Consider the following 18,523-nt stretch of genomic DNA (forward strand, 5'->3'; position numbering starts at 1 on the left):
TTCGCCTTAATTGAATCTGTTCCTCAGCAATAACACCTACCATTTATTGAGCATATACTGTGTGCCAGGGACTGAGCCTGTAGCTTGGCATGGATCTTTTTTTAATCCTCACAGCTACTCCTCCACTATGACTGTCATTCTACAGATGAAGAAAAAGAAGGGCGAAGTGGTTCAAGAACTTGCTGAAGTCCACCAAGCTAGTTAGTGGTAGAAGCAACTTAACCAACTCATGTCCAAGCTCCAGAATTAGCTCTCTTAGCTATCTCACTATTCTGCCTCTGCAAATTCGTCCCATTATAAAGACTGCCTAAATTATGCCTATGTTTTCTTTGAACACTTACTCTCAGGTGAAATTGGTTAATGTTTGACAAATCTTATTTTTCCATAAAGGGATACATTTGTAATCGAATTCATTTTCTGATGAATGAGCTTATCTAAAATGTTTTCCCTGTTGTGCTATTGGAATATCCACTGCAGAGAGGGGAAGGCCCCTTCAATAATATTTTGGATGCAGCTACCTAATTAAAATGAAGGGGAGATTGTTGAAAACCTAAGGAAAGAAAGGTGACTTGATTTTTTCAACCCCTATATTTTCAAGATGAGGAAGGAAGTCCTTTGCAATAATGTTTTGGCTATATCTACCTGGGTGAAGTGTAAGTTTGCTGCAATTATTAAAACAACACTTTGCAGGAAAAAGTTTCTGTTCCTAAGGAAAAAAAGGTTGCTTTATATTTTTTGGTGCGTATATTCTTTAGATTCACAATCTAACTGCTCAGCTCTTCCCTTCAATTTGCTTGAGTAGATAAGTGATGCAAGGCTGGTAACTATGAGATGACATTGTTGCTGGGTTGGAGGGGGGTAGGTTGGGGAAAAGAGAAGAAATGCATGTTTTTATGGAGAAACTATTGTTTCTCTCTGGGCAAAGCTACAGGATCAAGGAGAAATCTTGTATGCATTATAAAAATTCTTCTTTTAAAACATGGGTACATAAGCTCTTTCCTTTCCTTTGTTTTCAAAATGATACTGATAACCCTGTTACTTTATAGGCCGGATGGGAGGAAAAGTAAAAGGAACGACTGTAAAAGTTCCCAATTTTTTCCAGCAGTTACAGGAAGACAGAGCAAGAAGTGAGATCTCCTTAAGTGAAAATTTCCCAGTCCCAAGGAAAAGGGGAAAACTGCAGGAGAGTTTCAAGAACCACAAGACTTGGGTTTTGCATCTTGTCAGAAAATCCTCACTGTTAGTAAAAGCCTGGGGAAAGGCTGGCACGGACCTGACTCAGCAGGGAAATGCCACCCACAGTCACCCACTCTGCTTCCGCAGTGGCTTAGCTGCCCTGTTTTCTCTGGAGGATTCCCCAGCCAGGCCAACACACACAAGTCTCTCAGATGGGAAACTGGACTTTTTGAAAATTGAAATTAAACTAAGTTGTGTAACATTTAAAAGAAGTTTACAATTATGATACGTGGCTTTTTACACAGGCTTAAAGTCAATTTTCTGTTGAATAAATAATATTAACCACATATTAACCACCTAATGGTTTAAAAATGCCTCAAACAGCCATCACCATCATTCTGAATAGAATCCCAATTCTTTTTAAAGTCCACTGTTAAAAGATGAGGGGAAACAGTACCATTAAAAGAGGAAGCAAAACACAGTCCAAAATCTGTTTCCATAAGATAATGCACATAATTGACTAATGGTCAGAGGAATCCAATCTATACCGAAATGAGGTCTGAAGTCAAAGCAGATGTCTGGGAGAAGTTAGGAAGCCCCCTACCCCAACTTATTACATTACTCCACTGCTGAAGCTAAAGGGACAGATAGAAATCAATGAAAGTTTTGTTGATCTGACATAGGAACTGGTACACAGGAAGATGGAAGTTATATATCTGAGTTCATCTGCTAGAAAAACTGCCAGTCTCACATGCACTGCACGTGTGTGTGTGTGTGAGTGTCTGTGTGTGTGTGTGTGCATGCGCTATACCATGAAGCTAAGAATTTTGAAAGGATCTTCAGAATTATTTCTGGGTAGATGTATTTCTGCATAGCTGTTTTAATCTTTTTCCCCCAGAAGGAAATATTTCACTTTCATAATTTAAATTCCACAAAAGTTAAGTTGTTTTATTTTAGGATGTTTGCAAACTGAATGATGGTGTCTAATGGAAAACAAATTTCTTTCCCTAATCATAATATAACAAATAGTTTGCTATCATATAATTTACTATATTTTTCTCTGATAATAAATAAAATATCTCATGTTTGTAGGAACTCAATCATGGAAAGCACTAAACTGTTTCCCCATTTCTTCGAATGTTGATCAGCATGTGCTTTGGCCTCAGTAACCAGACAGCAGGTGCAGAGTTCAGAACTATAAATTTGTTGCACCTCCTATAGGTAATATTAGGGCTCTGATGGTTGTCTTTCCTCAAATCGCAATTCATCTTTGCTAGGTCTTCAGAGTGCAAAATAGGTGTGGTTCAGAAGAAAGTGTCAAACAAACATCAGTGGTTCAGAAACAATATCCTTTCCCCAGTAGCGATATACATTGTGAGTATGTGACTGGAATATTTAAAACACCTGTTCACTTGGAACTAAGCCAAATGTGTAATACTTTAGAGTGCTTGGCTCACTTCCAGGAGCATGTATTATTACTGCCATCAAAATACTGAGGGAGTCAGGGCAAAGATACAAGCTAGAAATGATGTAAGAGAGATATATTTTATAGCTAACAATATCATCATAATAAACACTGTTGGCTGGCCAGTATTTTAATGAAATCAATTATTTGTTTTTGCATCAGAAAAGAAAGTAGTAGTGTAGGGCCCTCTTGTCTTAGCTTTGCTAATTACTTTCACTGCCTTAAAACCTCAATCAAGCTCACCCCCTCATGCCCTCCCTCCCCCCCCCCCCCCAACCCCCTTCTCTCTTTTCACTCTGTTCTTCCCTGGATACATAGTAGTTCACAAGGAACACCAGGGAATAAATTCTATCCTAACTCTATTTACCAGAGTTCACCAAAAGAACTTGGGCAAGTCCCTCTATCTGACAGGGTTCCACCTATTTTTTTTCCAATTGTTCTGGCTTTAGTTAATAGAGTTACTTGTGACTCCTGGTTTTTACCTTTCTCTTCCTTTTCCCTAGTTTTAAAGTCTGTATGGCGAAGATCTTATCTCTGAAGAATTTCATGACTTTATTACACAAGTATTACATGTAACAATTTACAAAGTGTGACATTTTGTTTGAATGTAATCACAAAATATACTGAAGAGTCAATGTCCAAGGTATGAATGTGTGTGTGTGTGTGAGAGAGAAAGAGAGACAGAGACAGAGAGTAGAAAGTTAGAAAATATTGCCTACATTTACACATGCAGGAGGAAGGAGCAGCAGGAAAGGAAATAACATGCTTATGGGCATCATGTGCCCAACATGTGCTAATGGCTATGTATGTACCTTATATAAGCTAATTCTTATAAAAAAAACCAAAAGCAAGATTTACTATCCCTGTTTTACTGCTTACAAAGCTAAACTTCAGCGGAGATTAAGAAACCTGCCCAAGAGAATGGAGTTTATGAAAGTGGGAGAAACCCACTTGTCTGACTCTCTAGAACTTGCATCTGTTCCTTCTCCCACTCCATGCGCTGTTACAGGCCATACTGGAAAAGAATATACGAAAAAAGAATGTCTCTACGTGTATAACTGAGTCACTTTGCTGTACAGCAGAGATTGGCACAGCATTGTAAATCAACTATACTTCAGTAAAAACAAACAAAAAAAAAGGCTGGACTTTTAGATTATAGACGTGAAAGTGTAAGGATAGAGTTTTTACATTTGGCAGTATTGTATCCAGAATCCTGTTTATGTGGTCATTCAAAGTGCACATACTTCATTAGGAACTTCAAAGTTTATAGATTTTGATTTCTTCTTCAATTTAATCTAGAGAAGCTTATATAGTTTAAATACACCTGCTGAGGTCTCTATAATTTGCTCCTTTAAGACACTACAGCTGACATATCATCTTCAGTCAGAGAAATCCATGTGCACATTATCAGTGCAAACTGAAATTACACGCGTATTTCAAAAACAACTTTTTTATATTATAATCATAGATGTTCATAGGATGACATAAATGGCTTAAGTATAATGAAAGGTTTTAGGCTTTGTAGCATGTACACATACACACGTTACTTATAAAAATTAAAATGTTTTGGCACGTCTACGTTGTACAATTATATTGCTTCTATCTATTTACATTTTCCAGTAGAATCTTCCTCAAGAATTGGATGTCATTATGCTATTCTACTGCTTGAGGCCTACAGTATCATTCTCATACCTCCCGTATTGCACCTAATTCTGCACCAGACATTTACCTGTGATTTACCTGTTTTCTCCTCTTCCTCATTTCCCTTGCCATTTTTCTTACTGCTCCTTCTGTATGTGAACCTTCTATTCTTATCAAACTAATATTTTTCATGCCCTTGCTCCTTTCTTCTTGTGGATCTTTGCATAACTGGTCTTTTGAAAGGTTTGCCCCCATCCTCTTCATCAATTCATAACCACCGCTCTGCACTTGACTTGTTTGTGCCTAAAAGTGACTACCTATCATGGCCATCTTCCCTGACTTTTAAAATATTCTACTTCCTATACTTATTACTTGATTACAAGGTATCATTACCATAAACCTTACTATGTGCCAGACCCTGTTCCAAGCATTTTAAAAATGTTTAATCATTTAATTGTCATAATTACTATGTACTAGGTACTATTATTAAACCCCATTTACAAATGGGGAAGTTAAGATGAAGAGTGCCTAAGTGACTTGCCCAGGGACATACAACCGGTAAGCAGTGGAGACGGATAAGAACTTAGGCAGTTTAGCTCCAGTTTGCGAACTGACTGATGCTCCCAAACACTACGTTATATGCTGCCCCCCCCCAATATCTCATAATGCCTGTTATGTTGTTTTGTCTGGTTGATTCACATGTGTATTTTCTACCTTAGCTAGACTGTAAGTTTTGTGAGGTCACAGATCATGTCTTCCAAACATGTCTCTCCTAGCATCACTATAAAGTTCTGTACATCCTAGGAGTTTAACAATTATTGCTAGAATAAAAACATCTACACATAAAAGTGGAAGTAAACTTCTAAAATATACATATTGGAAGCCCACTTTTAAAGTTGGAGGTAAAAATGGAATTAAAACCTTGCATGCTTTGATAATTCACAAAATAAATCTAATGTCATTGGTTATCACTAATGAAATAGCCATATTAATTTCTTTGCTATTGTATTTAATAGTTTTCAACTGTCATTATAAGCATTTGATGCATAGAATAAACACACCTTCTCGTGTTTAAACCATCCTGCTTGTGTTATTTTGGCTTCTATTACAGATAAATAATACTGGAGACATTGCAAATCCTCAATGATTAGGAGGTACTCAAATCAATATTGGTTACAAAATATATAAAGAATGGATGCAAATTTTATAGCAAAGAAATAATTATTAACTTATATCTGCTTACTGTAACAAAAATTTGTTGTCAGCTTTTTCTGAAGTTTAACAATGCTTGAGCCAAGATGGATAAATTATACATCAAAATATCACTATGTAAGGTAAAAATGCTAATAAAACAATTATATTATTTAATGTTTATGAATGTTATACAATATGTTCTATGTAGTAATTCATGCACTGTTCTCTCCATATGATAGTCTAGCATGGTTATTCTAGCTCATATCACTGTTATCTAGCAATGTTAAAATGATTTTTTTAGCAATTAAAATAGCAGTATTTTCCATATTACAAAGGCTTTGCTAAAAAGTCAGAAGTGAATATATTATCAAAGGTAATTATTTCCAAAATTGAATTTATCCTGCTAGCACAAATGACTCAACAATGAAAATTTTGTTTAAAAAGTGTGCATATAAAAGGCTTTGTCCCTGGAATGTAGCTCTAAGTGGCTCACTATCTAGGTTGAAAATGGCTATGCAGGGTTGTATGTCCTATTTTTCCATGCCTGCAGTAAAGATACAATATGGGAATTCAGCTTGGTAATTACTAGTACACCACACAGACACAATTACACCCTGTATGCGGCATGAAGGAATCACTTGTGGTCTGCATCCATTACAAAGAGCAGCAGGGGGCTACCATGCAAGATGACAAAATGCTTTACAAGACGGAAGGAGACCAAAAGAGTTGATGTACACAGATACAAGGACCTTGATTCTTCTAGCAATGATTTAAGTCTCTTTCCATCAATTATCGTCCTTTGTCTCAAGAGTCTTATCACCAGCAGCATTACAGGAACTGAACATAACAATGCTCAGACCCGTATAACCCCATGAACTGTGCTGACATTTCCACACCCTGTTGCTATGTTTGACCTGGTTATTCAGATTACCGAAGCAAAACAAAATGGAAAAAAAAAAAAAAGCCTTACGATTGCAAAACTGGCTTATTTTTTTTTTTTTTATGGCTTACTCAGAATTCCATTTCTCTAAACTGAAAGCCATCCTACTTCCAAAATGTTCTTTTTCAAAGTAGTTTCTACTCCATTTAAAAAATTAAAAGTGAAAATCTGCTTGGATGAAAACTATAGTTGTAAGAAAGAGACTAAGTATTGGTATATCAAGGGGATATATACTTAACAAGAGAACTTTACATCTAGGGGAGCTAAACTAAAATAAGTCAGCTGCTCTCTTTAGCTACAAGGAGTCACAGGATAATTTTCTTTCTGAGAAACTCTAAAGTTTCAAGTTTAATTGCAAGCAGTAAGCGGTTTTTATTATAACAGTTTCCTCCTAATTATTACACTATGTACATTATTTTACAATACTTTCATTTAAGATGCTCTTTTAAAATACATGTTATAAATATGAATTTTTAAGGCCTTAGGAAAGTTAGTTAGTTATGGCAGTTTGTCAGGTTCTGTGAAACAAAGCCTTGTCTTTCAGAAAATGTTTACAACCTATGAGAAAGAAAAAAATGTGTCCTGGGGCTAAAATGTTTATTGGCACCTAGAAGTCTGAAGGGGGAGTCAGGCCTGTGGTTTTTGGAGGGCACTTTATCATCGCCCGCATTCTCAAAGGTTTCTCTGAATGAATAGAACTGGATTACTCAGCCTTCTATTCCACGCCTATTCCTCTCCATTTTCCTTGGCTCGAAAGAGAGCCCAGGCTATTTTTAGTTAGGCAGTTTTCTATTTTTAGACAACTACCAGTTAGAAGACATTTGTTAGGAAAAAATTTAAACACACACACACAAAGGGAGGAGGGAAAGAAGCTTCCCTTCACATATTGTAAAGCAGCCTTCAACCTGTAACTCCAGGCATTTCAGCTGCTTTCAATCTTGGAAAAATAAAGAAAAATTCAGAGTTCAGGGTTTTAAAAATAAACCTTCCCTCTGGCAAACAGACCAAAATACAACAAGCTGTTACTATGTGAAACAGTGACTGCAAAAACAAAGAACATTCTCCAATGATTAAACTGCGAGAAAAGCTGAAGAACTATTAGGTTAAAAGAATGTTACACAGGCATGTAACAATTTCCCAGCTTCTCAGCCAGATGTAGCATGTTTTAGAATCTACGGAAGAGGGGTGGGGGGAACCTCATCTGCAAAGTTCAGAGCAGGATGTCCAATGTAACTTTGTTTCCTTTCTCAACACCAGAGACCCTTTTATCAAACCTAAAGGTAATATTGACTGCATTTTTCAAACATTTGTATTCTATAGAATTTCCCTAAAAATTGTAACCACGTTTACAGAGAAACCATATATTAAAAAGTCCAATGCCAATGGGAAACAAAATTAAAGGCTGCTACATATATTGGATTGGCCAAAAAGTGCGTTCGGATTTTTCCATAAGCTCCTACAGAAAAACCCAAATGAACTTTTTGGCCAACCCAACACACATACACATAGATATGTGTGTGTGTACACAGGCATTTATATATCTCTATATCATTATCTTTATTAGTCTCACGTTTACTTTAAATGGGAATAAATGACTTGCACGTTGGCTTAGCACATCAACCGACTGTACTTATCAAAGTTGTGCTTTCATCTGTAATCCACCACGCGGTGGACGCTGTCAGGCTCTCACACTTGTAATTACTTTCGTTTCCTTCAGTTATCCCACTGCACTCTCAGTCTTATCGTGGTTCAGACTGCTGGGTGGGAGAGTCACCGGTGCATCACCAGCAACTAGCACAGTGTTTGGCACACGGCCTTCACATTCATCAATATCTGCTGAATGAGAGAACAAATACTGTGCACGTTGTGTCCACAATGGGGTATCGGCCCCGGAGGGCAGTGGCGTGTCCTAATCAGTGCCGCATTTCTTAATGCACTCAGCACAATGCCTTGCACATAGGGAACATTTCACAAATGCTTGTGGAAGAAAATCAATTCATTGGCCTTTATTAGATCTTAATTTATATAAATGCTATAGTTACTTAAGAATGCAATATTTATTAAATGATATACCTATTAATATAAAATTAATATACCTATTAATTTGCTTCTTCTTTGTCCTTTGGTAAAACAGCTTTAATTACCTGAACTTTTCCTTTGATGTTGAAAATAAAAACACCTTATCTAACTTAACAGTTGACAATGGGCTCTGACATCTTTTATAGCCCGTAATCATCACCACAGCCCTGTGAGGAAGGATGGGTGAGGGTCCACAATACTCAGAGGAGGAATCTGAAGCCCAAGAACGTTAAATAACTCGCCCCACGTTAGAGAACTAATGTGTGGTGCCACAACTAGAACTTAATTTCTTTCCAAATTTGTGGGGCTTTTAAAGTTCTATTTCCCAAATGTAAAATTTAAACTCTCATGATAATGCATCAACAAACATTCTTTAGGAGAATCACTCTGCAGCTTTCTTTTTCCCCATGTGAAATTAATTCAGAACCACCACATTGAAGGAGAACCCAATCACGAAGCCCAGGTGAAGATAAAATTCCTCTCATACCTAATTAGGAAACATTAGAAGAACCTGTGCACGCCTGCGCGTTCCCTTCCTGGTGGAAAAATTTATAGAGTTGACCTGTCTTGCTTCTGCTCTCCCATGACTTTTTCCTGTCCCTTTTTCTCTTCTTCCTCGGGTTAACTTCAGCTTCAGTGTTCCCTCCATCCTCTCATCTCGCTCCACAGAACCCCATTTACTTTAACAAATATTCTGTTCCTGGGAGTAAACGCTGAGTGACCCAGCTTTCCTCATTAGTTCTCTCTGCCCTGGCACAGACCTTGACACCCAGTGGGGACGCAACCAATGCCTGCTGTGGAAATGAAAGATGGAATGGCTGGGTGCAGCCTCTCCAGTTTACGGGTCTTTTATTAGGCTGTATCCATCAACCATCATGTTAGTTACCTCATGAATAAGAACGCTAGATTCGCCAGTTTCACCCCTACATCAGGGCTGCTCAATAGAAGATTTCCGGGGGTGATGAACATTTCTGTACCTATCCTGATCAATACGGGAGCCACTAGTCACATGTGGCAATGGAGCACTTGAAATGTGGCCAGTGAGACTGAAGAACTAAACTTTTAATTTTATTTAATTTCAATTAATTAAAATGTAAATAGGCACATGCAGCTAGTGGGTACCTTAATGATTAGTGCAGATCTGTTTCATTTCATCTGAAATCTGGTTATATTATCCAAAGAGAATTCACATGATAGAAATGACTGAATATGTAATTGTCAGCCATAAGCACTAAATATATTACTTATTCACAAATGTGTACAAGTAAACTTGAAAAGGGTTTGGTTACTTTTCAAACCAAAAGTTTACTTTTCAAACCAAAAGTTTAGAGAACAGAGAGTGGGGAACAGAGTGGGGTTGGATTTAGATTTGCAGCTCATTCTCAGGGTAACTCTGATCTTAGTTTTTCTCCCCTAAATGGTTTTCTTGGGGTCATAGTGATGGCATTTGCTTATGACTCAGGAGTAATTTGCATGGTATTTCAAAAAATAAAGTTTTAAATTCAGAAATTCTTGAATAAGAGTTACTATTCTTAATTCATACATAAGGTTTTTTGTAATAATGTTTTATCATATGTGAGGAAAAAAACCAAATACCCATCGTAGGGTTTACTGTTTACAGCATTTCTTATCCTAAAACAGTAGCTCTAAACAGTTACTGAGTTTATTTACTAAAACATAAAGATAAGAGATTTAATTGATATGAAGAGGCTTTCAGAATCTAATTAACCTCCCAGCTAGTCATTAACTCTATGACCTTTAGAAATAATTGACACGGAATTTTTTTTTCCTCATTCAAAACTTCCATCAGGTGGCTAAACTTCAGGGTAACACAGAGTACACTAAATGCCGCTGAGACATGACTGGATAACATGCCAAACAGCTATTAGTAAAATGAGATATATTTCCAATAAGATAATCTATCCACCCAATCTGTCGTATGCATATGCAGCATTTGCCTAATTATAGTCCTTTTAATGATCGAGTCTGGAGTCTTTTCCCAGAATGTCCTATGAATTATTTTGCTCATGAGGATAATGAGGAAAGCATAGCTGCCACTACTCCCCGTACCCACAGCACACACCCCCAACCATTCATGTCACACTTGCCTGCCGAGTCTGGTCTGGAACTCAGAAGCTCCCTCAACACGTGCTCTAGGGAGCCACTACCAGCTGATGGGCACTCACAAGGGAGGTGGCCAGGAGAAGCAGTGCTCACCTCACTGTGTGATGACAGGCCTTTTATACCGTAGTACTTCCAAAAATGTAACGCACTTGCTTTCAAGAGTCAGTTTCACCAAATAGCGGTTTTAAAAAGTCTTTTTTTTACGGTACGATAAATGTTCAAAAATGTACTTTCAAACTCCACGCTGGAGAAAACAGATGTTTGGAAAGGGAAGTCTGGATCCTTGCTACTCAGAGCTTGGTTCACAGACTAGCGGCATCAGTATCACCTGGGAGCTTGTCAGAAATACAGACCCTTGGGCCCTGCCCCATGTTCACTGAATCAGAATCAGCCTTTCAGTTCCATCCCCCAGTGATTCAGACGGGGCCAGAGGCATTTTGTTTGAGACCCTCTGATATCTCTTGTCAGATCCTGGCCAAAGTACCAGCCATTGTGTCTCTTTTTCCCAGGAATCCATATAGGTTGGTCTGAAAGTCTTTTGCTTTCCACCAGGACTACAAGGAATATTTCTGTGTGGTCTCCTGTGCCTATTTGTTTTTTTTCTTGCACAGCAACAATCTTTATTCATCTCTGGTTCGCTTGAAAGATTCTCACTTTTATTACTAGTAGAACCTATCTGACTTCAGTGAAGAAAATTTGGTAAATTTTAATATTTATACCATAATGATCATCAGTAAGTTGTTTTATACATATTATATATACATGTATGTATACATATGTAAATATGTATGTGTGTGTGTGTGTGTGTGTATATATATATATATATATATATAAAATACTTATTAAATGTCTACAATATGCCATACATTGAGCTGGCAGTTGGAGTTACAGAGATAAATAAAATATCATCATTTCCTTTAGGGAAGGGAAATAGATTTATAATAATAATTTTAAAAAACGCAGTGAGGCAGTTGAAATAATAAACATCCTTTGATCAAAGACTCATTATCTTCTATTCTGACTCTAGGCAGGGCTCTGAAATTGTTCCTAAAACTTCACTTTTGAATATTTCACAGCCATATATTTAATACCAATCCTGAGGAAGTAAAGATGTTCTACTCTTTGATATCTTATTTGATGTGTTTTAAACCAAACAATGTTACTTTTACCTAGGGGCTATCAAGGGCTAGAATGCAACATTTGGTTCAAATGTGCTGTCCAACACCAAGTTCTACATGCCATGAACTCTGTAAATATCATTAAATATTGAAGATTACAATCCAGGCTAAATATGTTTCCCCCTTTCACTTTCAGATATTGAGAAAAAAAAATCATGAGGACTTTGGTCTGCTCCAGTTCAAGGTGGTTCATATAAAACAATAATGATAAGATGGTGATGTTGATAATGATAAAGCAGTTTCACTACTGACAAAAGGCTGTATTTTGAAACCTGTTGTCTTTTCTGCTCCTACTATTATTAAACAATTTTCTGTTGACTCTGTGTTAGTATTAAGCCATTAGAGCTGTGCAATGAAAGAGATGAGAGGAGATTCAGTTTTATTGCCTTGTGCATATAACTTAAGTAATCTAACATGCACTTCATTTGTTCAACAGTGATTTTCTTAATAACTGAGATGTGAGGCAGCTTTTCATGTTTACAAAACGTATGCAAATTAAGCAAGAGCATTATTTTTAAAAAGGAATGGATTTTCAAATTTGACATATAAAAAATCCATTGTGATAGAAATGAGAAATATGAATATATTTTTAGACACGTTTCTCCTTTTAGACTTTGGGGAACAAATATAAATATGATTTACAGGGACTAGTAAAAGTCTTTTAAAGATATATAAACAAAAATGAGCATTACAATTTAGGAGAAATATACAAAACCTTTTTTTTTACAAAAATCACTTCTTTCTCGTTTTCCTTACAAGCCTCAACACTGAAGGTTTAAATCTTTACAGAATATACTAATCCTTTCTTCATTTTTCAATACTATCTATTGAAAAGCAATTATATACTTGGTTTAACAGAGGACAGGGCAGAGTTACTGAGCTACTCGCAATAAGAACTATTTTAATTATAATTTATAGTGACCTAAGAAGAATTTTTAACGCAGCTCAAGAATATTACTTCCCTAAGTTCCTGAAAAAACTGCTTTTCTAAAGAAATTAATTACTAATTATAAAGTTAAATTACTGGCCCACGTTGCTTCAAGTAAGTTTAAAACAGTAACAAGAAAGACCTAACCATCTTCCCGTTCACAAGCTTCACATTTAAAAAAAAACAGCACACATTAGTTAGCTTACGTGGCTCGGGCTCCCCGTCAGCCTGGACAACTCGAAAGTGCTTTCAGACCAGATAGTGAGTTTACCGACCGACTGCGTGGTTATCGGTGTGAGGGGTAAAATGTGCTTTTAGTTTTATGAGGGGTGTTTAGTTCCAAGCTGGTGTCTCTCGAACATTTATGTTCTGGATTCTAAAATCTCAAGGCTACACAGTTCTTCACTTCTGAAATGCACTGCTCAAATTTCATATTGAAGGATTAATCCTGGTGTTGATTTGAAAACACCATTAGTTTAAATGCCTCCCTTTTCATCTTTCAGTCTAGACTGGTGCTGTCTCACAGAAGGTTCTGGATATCAATGCATTCTACATCTCCCCTTGTCCCACTTGACAGTCACTAGCTGCCTGTGGCTAGTGGCTACTGTATTAGATGGCACAGGTCTAGATTACTGTAGTTTTTGATTGTGTTTTGATAAAATTTATAAAATTTTAATAAACTGTTTCATTGGAGCTATACAAATATTTTTCATACTTTAAATGAATAACATTATGCTGTATGATGATCATGTGGCTATCCTATTATAACTGTCTTCCCGTTTATTTTTTTCTACGAATATATTCTGATGGCATAACATTCTCTAGACCTCACATTAAAGCCCAGGAGATGTGATAGTAAACAAAATGTGCACAGTCCCCGCCCTCCAGGAGTTTAAAATCTAGCGTGGAACAAGCAATTGAATAACAGCTTCAACAGCGCCTTGATAGGGAAAATAGAACATATTATGACTATAATACAGGAAAAGCACCTAACACAAGTTATGAGGCATCTCCAGGATACTTCCAAAAGTATAAATTGGGACCTGACTTGAATGAAGGATAAATAAAAGCCAAGTAAAGGCCTAGTAAGGAATGTTGAAGACAAAACAAACAAGGTTTGGAGAAGTTGAAGGATATAAACAACATTAGGTGGCTTGAGTATAGGATGGGAACTGGGGGCGTTTGGTTGGAGGGAAATAGCAAAAGGTGAGGCTAGAGAGGAAGAGAAATACAGGGGCCAGATCATGCATGGCCTTGTGAGCAATCTTAAGGACCAAGAGTCCTTGAGGGGCCTTGTTTATGTTCATATCTCCAGGCATTCCGTGGCACATAGCATATGGCAGGAATTCAGCCAATCTTTGTTCAGTGAACACATGAAAGAATGAAAATTCAACAAATGACCAAACAAATAAGTGAATGTGCTTTTTCTTTTAAGAAAAGTAGCTATGTAATATACATCTATAAAGTATGCATAAAAATAATGTCATGTATCTATATTTTTATATAAGTATAAAATTGGAACCTATTTAATTGGGTTAGATACAATGAAAGCTCAAGTAAAAGAGACATATTTTTATATTTTACAACTATTTACGAATTTTGTAATACAGAGTTTGTAAAGAAGTCCAATTCCACTATTTACTGCATTTGCTTTTCTACAAATATTGTTCTTAATTTTCACCAACTATGTAAAGGTAGTTAATTTATTGATAACCTCCAGTAGCACTGTGGAACACTGAAGTTTATAAGCTATTTTAAGGCCTTTTCAGACCCAATTCAGGCCTTAAGTATTACTGTGCAAGGAGATATTTTGCTGGAAAAACTGTTCTTAGAAGTCTTTAAACAGGAATCAGGTAACAGAAAAAGTTTCACGTAAATATCATCTCGTATTCTCCCCTTACTTTCTTCCCCACCCCCGCTCTTCTTTATCTCTCTCTCTCTCACACACACACACACACACACACACACACACTCTCTTCTTGCCCATCCTTGCGTCTGAAAAAAAAAAAAAAGCCAATAATCTTCTACTGAGAGAGCTGTGAATCAAAGGTTCCTTCTGTAAGTGTTACATCCATCTTTTTGATTTGCCAGGGAGCAGGATGGGGCATTGTGTTTTATTCCACGTCCACACTTAGTCTCTTAGCCACTGGCCCAGACTAGATGAGCAGCTCAATAGAATCACTGAGTCACTGAGCGGTGAGAGGCTCCCTCCTGGCAGGGTGCTAAGTGATGCTCCCATATGGGTTTTGCAGTTAGAAAACATGTGCTGGATATGGAGGTGACCTGTCTGGGACTTCTGTCACTCCAAGGGTCACCTGGAATGATCTGGTGATCAACGACCTGTTTGAAAGTTTTATTAAATTGTTTAGCTTAAAGCCTTCCTTTCAGTAGCTTGTACTACATTAATGAGATTATTGCTCCTTTGCCCTCCAATCGTTTCCAAGCTGATTTTTATATATTTTTTATATCCTTAACACAAATGCCTGTCTCCTGGTTCAGAATTCCATGACCAGTGCTGAGCATAAGCTGGTGCCTGCTAAATCATCACTGAGTGAAGGAATGGCCTTACAGGCTTACAGCATGTTCCGTGGGATCCGCGATCTTCAGGTCATCCTGAAGGGCTCAACCCCACATCTCCTTCCAGAATAGAGCTCAGCATCAACTGTGAGAGCAGGAAGGCAGCTAAGAGAACCAGGAGTGGTGCTAGACAGGTGGAAGAGATGAAGGGGGCAGTTCCTTAAAACCATCAGAGCCCCTACTGAATTTCCACAGCCTCACAAGCTAGCATTTTGGATAAATATCTAGTATACTTGTCACAGAGCTAAATAAAATGGACTTTCTTCAAAGGAAGTGCTTTTAATACAATAACTGTTTTTTGGTTTTTTTCTAACCAATGGATTAAAAATTTAACACATTTACAAAATCTGGCATATTTATATATTGTAGCTAAACAGATATTCAAGCTGCATTATAATGTAATAATAAAAAAAACAGATCCCAGTTTGTCTATTAAGTCTTTGTAAGTCTTTGTGCCATTGTAACAGTAGTGCTAATTATCAAGCAAAGATATGATAATTACGAAGAGCTTTTTTGCTAAAAGAAGGAATCTTTTTCAACACCCACGTGCTGCACAATTTCCTATGACCCTGTAACACTACTCTGGTACGGCCCAAAAATTTGTATTTCAGTCTGAATGCTGGGAAACATATTATTTCTCTCTCTGTGCCAATCTTTTTTTCTTGTGAGTAAACTGTTTTCAGAAGGTTAAGGGAGAGGGGTAATGGTCCAAATGGGAAATATAAAACTAATGACCCTTCATGAAACATATTATGCTCCTCATTAAACTTACTCAGTTAACTGTATTACATTAAATTAAAATAAATAGGATTTAAAATTTTACCCAGGAGTAGTAAACTACCCTAACTTTCAAATTTGTGTTAGATCCATTCTAAGAATGGATTTCTCAAGTCCCTGACGTATCACAGGTTCTTAGCCTCCAACACAATTATGTCTTAGTCTTCTAGAGGTTTTCAAACTTAGTGTGTATAAGAATTACTTGGGAAACTCGTTAAAAACGCAGCTTCCTACCCAGATCCCCTCTTCTCCATCAAGTATCTCAAGCATACTGATTTCAGTGAAATGCACTTTGGAGAGTACTCTATGTATTTTTATGGTATAAACTTTGTCAAGCTTAGGGGTCCCACTTTACTTCTTTCTCCATCATCTCAGTTATTACTAAGGTGTGGGAAAGCCGAATGGGTGAAGACTGTGTGATTCACGTAGTTGAGCAGGGCAGTCCCACATCGTGTTAGACTTATATGTTATTTTCATCCAAAGAATCAAACCATCTCTAGTTTTGGTCTAGGAGCCTCAGAATGTCGTTTTGAGAGACTCACAACTTTCATCTACTGATGTTAAGTGCAGGATAATAGTGGAGTTGCTACTTTACTCTTTTTGCTTTTTTAAGAATTACATTGTACAGACTTTCAAATTCACTGCCTTCATTTTTGAGATGAGAAAACCCGCCCCCACCCCCCCGCCCCCGGGGAGAAGTAGCTCATTTGTCACCCAGTAAGACTGTGCAAGGCAAGGGTTCAAGTGCAAGCCCTTTAACTTTCAACCCAATGTTCTTCTCATGACCTTGAAGAAGTCTAGCTCAGATACCCATCCGTCCAAGAATATGAAAATCTCTAGAGTATGTGAAGTTTTAAATCTCCTTTAAACCACATAGTATTGCTGAGCAAAGCCCTCAGAATACAATTTTATAGATTTTTAAACTCCTTAGAAAACAAATTTTAAAAGTCAACAAATTTTCAACTAGTTTAATATGGTTCTACTGCACTTCCCATCATATTAAGAACTGGAGCAGTTCAAGTCTGATGACAAGTTCCAATTCAGAAATTTTTGTTACCCTGCAATGTTTGTTGTAATGATTTTGGTAATGAGGTGGAGTTTTGAGTATAGAGTTGTTTTCTGTTCAGAACTTATGTTAAATGTGTGTGAATGTACACAAGCATGCACATGAAAGCACTCATGAGGTTTGACAACTGACAACTGTCTGTTAATATTTATGTTTATGTATTTTCACACTTATATGTGTACATGAATAAAATACTTTCTGAAATACATACTAGGTAAGTTTTATAAATGATCTTAAATTTCAAGATCAAGGCAAGCCCACAATTAAAATTATCAGTCAATGAAAAACTAAATGTGTAGTAATGCAAATCTGAAAGTATTTTAAATACACACATTAGGTCTACTCATCATCTACTTTTGTTTCTCTGAAATTATCTGCTTGGCCTTACTAGGCAAAAAATAAAAAAATTTAATTGATCAGCTCAATACTTTTAAAAAACTTCCAAATAAAAGTAAAGAAACGAGAATTAATCTTAGACAACTATAACAGGTTAAGAGAAGATGGATGTGAGAGGCAGATTAATTTGATCAGGATTAGAACTAGATTTTTTTAAAACCAGTTTAAACAATTTAAGCAATGGCAAGAATAACTTGTACTCTGGCAGATTGATGCCGAATACATACTTTTGAAACATTTATTTTCTCTTAATTCTGGGAAAGCAGTCACAATCTAGGAAACCACAAGGAGATAGATAGGTGAGGAAAACAGACAGATGGGGGGCATTATATCTCTGTATAACGGGGACATATACCTCATTACACCTCTTCCTTTTTGGTTTAGTATTCATTGCTTACAAAGGGTACTATAAGGCAATAACATTTAAATAGGATACATGTGAGAAGCATTTAAAACTGTACAGCAGTGTTACTTATGCTAACTAATCAAAAATATTTTTGAGTTTCAACATCATGCTTATTTATTTTTGTTACAATGGAACAATGTTTTAAATCTAACTTTGATAAAATACCAAGTAACATTTAGAAATTCATTTCCATCAGATTTCTGATTCCATGTATGTTAACAATGCTATATTAAATGATATAATTTGGGGGAAAAGATTTCTAGGAGAATAATTGTCTTTACTCCTTCAGCATGAATACATTAGGAAGAATGAATTAGAAAGAAGAGACATAAAATGAGAAACAAATGAAAAGTTGGGGTGAGCTCATTTTAAAATACTTTTTTTCTTTGCTGGGAAACTAGTATATACTTAAAAGAAATCATGAGAAGTAATCTAAAATGTGGGCGAGCCATCCCCTGGCCACACTTCCCCATTCTGGTGGCCTGACCCAGGCGCCTGATTTCTAGCAAGGACCAGATTCATGTAGTCCCTATTATCATACCGCTCTAACCTGCATTTTGAGAAAGAGAGAGGGTG

At 36.7% G+C, this 18,523-nt stretch overlaps 1 protein-coding gene across 10 annotated transcripts in view; it reads right to left on the minus strand.

Annotated features, from left to right (window-relative positions):
• Positions 1-18,523, minus strand: part of MEF2C (myocyte enhancer factor 2C) — a 144,338-nt gene that overhangs the window by 55,483 nt on the left and 70,332 nt on the right. The gene's annotated exons all lie outside the window — the stretch shown is intronic.

Source organism: Eschrichtius robustus, chromosome 2, assembly GCF_028021215.1.
Source record: "Eschrichtius robustus isolate mEscRob2 chromosome 2, mEscRob2.pri, whole genome shotgun sequence".
Lineage (NCBI taxonomy): Eukaryota > Metazoa > Chordata > Mammalia > Artiodactyla > Eschrichtiidae > Eschrichtius > Eschrichtius robustus.